This window comes from Anopheles funestus (assembly GCF_943734845.2).
Source record: "Anopheles funestus chromosome X unlocalized genomic scaffold, idAnoFuneDA-416_04 X_unloc_30, whole genome shotgun sequence".
Classification (NCBI taxonomy): domain Eukaryota; kingdom Metazoa; phylum Arthropoda; class Insecta; order Diptera; family Culicidae; genus Anopheles; species Anopheles funestus.
Window position 1 is genome coordinate 356949 of NW_026045155.1, and position 5552 is coordinate 362500.

The following is a 5552-nucleotide window of genomic DNA, read 5'->3' on the forward strand; positions in this document are numbered from 1 at the left end:
AGTGGTCCGTACCTGTGGTTCCTCTCGTACTGCACAGGAATTCCGTTAAGATAGCGACAAACAATGCACACCAGTAGGGTAAAACTAACCTGTCTCACGACGGTCTAAACCCAGCTCACGTTCCCTTGAAAGGGTGAACAATCCTACGCTTGGTAAATTTTGCTTTACAATGATAGGAAGAGCCGACATCGAAGGATCAAAAAGCCACGTCGCTATGAACGCTTGGCGGCCACAAGCCAGTTATCCCTGTGTGTATTGTCACCTGGGTGCTGACAAGTGAAGATGTGGTAAACAAACGCTCCGTCAAGAAGTGGTGAAAATTTGGTGAAAATCGTAATAAAATCGTTTTAAAAGTGTCAAAATCGTGCTTAGAGCACCCGATTTACCCAAAAATAGTGAAGTTCGGCCAAAAAACGACAATTTTTGTGCAAATACAGTTTTGTTGTGTTTTTGCCCCCTCCGGGAGCACCAAAGTGAACCGGTGTTCAGGTGTGCAAAAAATCACCTCTTTTCCTGCCGGAAGAGGTTGATTTAAGGTAAATCGTGGCCGCTGAAGCCGATAAAACGGTTTCCGAGCCGATCGGAGCAGTGGAAGTGCGACAAAAAACGATATTTTGGTGCCCATACATTTTGTATGGGGAACTTTGGACACTCACAGCTCAGTGAATTTTGAACGGATTTGGACCGGATATGTTTTAAATCGTGTGCGGAGTGCCAAAGAAGTGATTTTGTGAAAAAACCGCATCAAAATCGGTGATTTTAGTGCTGAAAAAAGTGGAAAACACTTTTGCAACACGTGGTGACAGAACTGCCCAGGCGGCATTTTCCCATGGTACAAAATATTGAGTGTGTTATAAAGTGGAAAATTTTTATCGCCTGATCGGTTTCGTGAGTGTTGGAGGTGGTTGAGCACGGAGAGACGATTCGGGGAAAATTTTTCCCCCCGCTCCCACCTCACCCCATCGCCCTCAGTGACCCCCGGCCTTATTAAGGCCTTATCAAGGTGCATTAAATTTTGGACTTCGCCGGAAAATTACACAAGTGCAGTGGAAAATTCCGGTTTTGTGCTGGAAAATTCGGGGACCTCCAGACGCACCCCCTGGATTTTTTCCGGACCTCCAGCACCCCCCCCGCATTTTCCGGATTTCCTTATTAAGGCGTTAAAAAGGTGAAAAACATAAAAACGCTGCGGAAAATTATTTGCGGGCTGCAAAAAATTCCGGTTTTGGGCTCTAAAATTCGGGGACCACTTGCCACACCCCCTGAAATTTTTTCCGCGCCCCCACCACCCACCCACCGCCCCCCCCGGATCAGGAATCGCGGATTTTTGGTGGATTTTCGGGTTTTTCGCCATTTTCGGGTGAAAGGAGAGGAGATAGGAGCTTGGTGTGTTCGGGAGTTTTGCTCAGGAGGGGCAATTACATCTAGCCCCCCACCCCCCTGGGGCATTTTCCACCCCCCCTGGCCAATTCGGCGTTTTTGGGGGTCTAGCTCGGTCTTGATAAATCGTGGAACGACCTAACGTGACGAAACACCACCTCCCTGAACGATTTTACTGCTCGAATACCATTTCTGCTGTGGTGGTTCTCACGGGGCAGTCCGCTGCTGGCGTCCTCCCGTGAGGGGGAGTAAATCCAGCATAAAGTGCGGAAAATGTCAGTATCTGGGCGATCCCTTCGTCCCAGGGCTGACTCATCCGACGTGAGACCGGCCAAGCTTCCGCAGATTATGGAGGCGAAAGTGGCCGTGACTAGAGTGTCCCTACCGACAATGAAGCCAGCTAGCTCGGAGATGGTCGAGCTGAGGAAGCTCATGAGTGAGACTTCCCTCACTAATGAGCAGCTACTGTCGACAATTCAGGACCTGCAGCAGGAGCTCTCGGCTCTCCGTCAGCGTATGGACGCCAACGCCGAGCAGGCTCGGATTGATATGCAGCAGGTTCAGGAGCGTGCTCGTCAGGAGCTGCAGGCGGTCCAGGAGCAGGCTCGCCAGCGTGAAGAGCGGCTTCGGGAAGAACACATGAAGGACCGGCAGGCGCTGAACGAGCTTATCCTGCAGTCGATTGGCGCCAAGAATGTGACTGCTCAGGGTTACTACGCCAGCATCGCCGAGGAGCAGCGCACGTGGGCAGAGGTGGCCAGTAGTGAGCCGGTTAAGCGCGTGCAGCGCAAGCGTGGCAATCGCCGTGGTAAGGCGCAGCCATCACAACAGCAGCAGCAGCAGCAACAAATCCGGCAGCAACAGCCATCCCAGCAGCGTCAGCAGCAGCAGACACGCCAGCAGTGGCCGGCGTTGCAGAAGCGGCAGCAGACGCAACAGCAGGGGCCAACGTTACAACAGCAGCAGCAGACGCGACAGCAGCGGCCAACGGTGCAGCAGCAGAGCCAGCCGCGACAACAGCAACAGCAGAGTCAACAAAAGCCGACTCGCCGTAACGTGCGTCCAGACACCATCGAAGTGGCGCCGGCAGTAGGTACAACCTGGACGCAGGTGTATCTGAAGCTACGTACGGCCCCAGAACTGGAAGAGGTCCGCACGGCTATCGGGATGGGCCGGCGAACGGCACAGGATCATCTCCGTGTCCCCATTAGTCGAAGCGCGGACAGTGAGGCACTCGCGGATAAGATCCAGAGTGTCATTGGCGAAATGGGTGCAGTGCGAGTGCTGACTGAGATGGGTGAGCTGCTGATCACCCATGTCGACTCGCTGGCCACCGTTGATGAGGTGAAGGAGGCGATTCGGGCTAAGCTTGGAGTAGCCCCGGGCATCACCTTCTGTGAAGTTTGGGAGCTGAGCGATGGCACGAAGCGCGCACGTGTTCGTCTTCCGCTGGTAAAGGCGCAGCAGCTGTACGAGGCAAAACTGTCTCTTTGCCAGTGCATCAGCGTGGCTCATGAGGTCCCTCGTCGTCCGATCTCCCAGCGTCGCTGTCTGCGGTGCCTGGAAACGGGGCACATCGTGCGGGACTGTCGGAATGAAGCGGACTACCGAGGCAAATGCTTCCGCTGTGGCAGCACCGGTCATCTGGCGAAAGCCTGCGCTTTGGAGCCCAAATGCCTTAAGTGTGGTGGCCCGCACAACATCGGTCACCAGAGCTGTGGACAACTGCCGGCACCGTGCCAGGTGTGAGGCAACAACTGCGAGTGTTGCAGGCGAACCTGGGTGGTGGACGCACCGCACAGGATTTCGTTCTGCAATCCGCTCGGACTGAGCGGATCGACGTGCTGCTGCTTTCGGAGGTGTACCGGCCTCCGGAGAACAACGGAACGTGGTCAGTGGACTCATCGGGGGCAGTGGCCGTGGTGGCCACCGGAGCATATCCCATCCAGCGTGTGTGGCGCAGCCCAACGCCCGGATTGGTGGCCGCCCAGATTGGAGGAGTTGTTTTCGTCAGCTGCTATGCTCCTCCACGACTGACTCTCGGTGAGTTCGAGCATTTTCTTGAGGCGCTCGAACTGGAGGCACTTTCCCATCATCACGTCGTAGTGGCAGGCGACTTCAACGCCTGGCATGAGGAGTGGGGAAGCGAGCGGAACACCGTGCGAGGTGAGGCGCTGCTCAACACCATCGAGCAGCTTGGGCTGAGGATCCTCAACCAGGGAACAACCCCAACGTTCGTCGGGAACGGTGTTGCCACACCCAGCGTCGTGGATGTGTCGTTCGCGAGCGAGACTATCGCACGCCCCGACACATGGGCAGTGGCTCCTGACTCGTTGGCGCGGTTTTATACGGCTTCCGACCACCGGTACATCCTTTACACCGTCGGGCCGTCCTCCTCACCTCAGCTCCAACGTCAGCAGCAGCACCAAAGCCAGAACCAGCGACCGCAGCAGCAGCGGCATCATCGGCGGCAACAACAACAGCAAAATCGCCGGCGACAGCAGCAGCACGACCAGCAGCGGGTACGAGGCCACCAGTCAAGCAGGAGATGGAAGGCTTCGCAGTTTTCAGCCGAGGCGTTCCGAGCAGCACTTAGCGCAGCGAACTTCGTGGAGCGAGCAGTAAACCAGGAGGGGATGGTCGATGCCATGTTGCGGGCATGCGACCAAACGATGGCGCGGATCACCTCGTCGCACCGTGATCCCCATCGAGCCCTCTTCTGGTGGACACCGGAGCTCACACGCCTTCGTGAGGAATGTGCAGCAGCTCGCGACCGTATGGTTGCCACGGTCGATTTGCAGGAGCGCAGCATCGCAGCAGCGCACCACCGGACTGCGAGGCGGGCCATGGAGAAGGCGATTCGGGCCAGCAAGCGCACTGAGTTTGATGAGCTCATCCGACTGGCGGAGGAGAACGAGTTCGGAGCAGGGTACCGGACTGTCATGTCTCGGATTCGTGGCAGTTACGTGCCTCCCGAGACTGACAAGGAGGAGCTGCTACGCATCTCTGGGGACCTGTTTCCGACTCACCCGGCTGTCGAGTGGCCGGCAGAGGAGGACGTCGAGGATGGGCAGTCGCTGATGCCTGTCACCACGCGAGAGCTGCTGGACATCGTGGCGTGCATGGCCAACCGGAAGGCGCCGGGATTGGACGGGATCCCCAATGCAGCCGTGAAGACAGCGATCAGGGAGTACCCGGAGGTCTTCTGCCGTCTGTACCAGGACTGTCTCGACCGTGGCGAGTTTCCTTCGTCATGGAAGAGGCAGCGCTTGGTGCTGCTGCCAAAGCCTGGCAAACCTCCCGGGGAAAGCTCCTCGTACCGGCCGTTGTGCATGCTAGACGCACTCGGCAAGGTGTTGGAGCGCCTGATCCTGTCCCGGTTGAATCTTCACCTTGAGGACCCTGAAGCCCCACGACTGTCGGATCACCAGTACGGCTTCCGGAAGGGGCGATCCACCATCAGCGCGATCCAGCGAGTTGTGGAGATGGGAAGGACGGCCAAGTCCTTCCGCCGGACTAACCAGCGAGACAATCGCTGCCTGATGGTGGTAGCGTTGGACGTCCGCAACGCGTTCAACACCGCGTCCTGGCAGTCCATCGCCAACGTGCTGCGTGAGAAAGGCGTTCCATCCCCGCTGCGAAGGATAATTCGCAGCTACTTCAAGGACCGGCGGTTAATCATCGAAACCAGTGAGGGACCCGTCGAGCAGCACATCAGCGCGGGAGTTCCGCAGGGCTCCATTCTGGGGCCAACCTTGTGGAACGTGCTGTACGACGGGGTCCTGGGAGTGTCGCTGCCACAGGGGACCGAGCTAGTCGGTTATGCCGACGACTTGGTTCTTCTCGTCCCGGCGGTGACTCCCGAAGCCGCGGCCTTGAAGGCCGAGACAGCTGTCGCATCGATTGGAGAATGGCTGACTCGTCACCGTCTCTCCCTGGCGCCCGAGAAGACTGAGATGACGATCATCTCCAGCCTGAAGAGACCACCGTCGGTCTCCATCAACATCGGCGGTGTAGTGGTTCCCTTCTCCCGGTCCATCCGCTACCTGGGAGTCTGGCTACAGGATCATCTATCCTGGCTCCCTCACGTCGAGAAGGCAGCGGCGAAGGCGGAGAAGGTCGCCCAGGCGGTGGCACGACTTCTGCCGAATCACAGCGGCCCGAAATCGTCT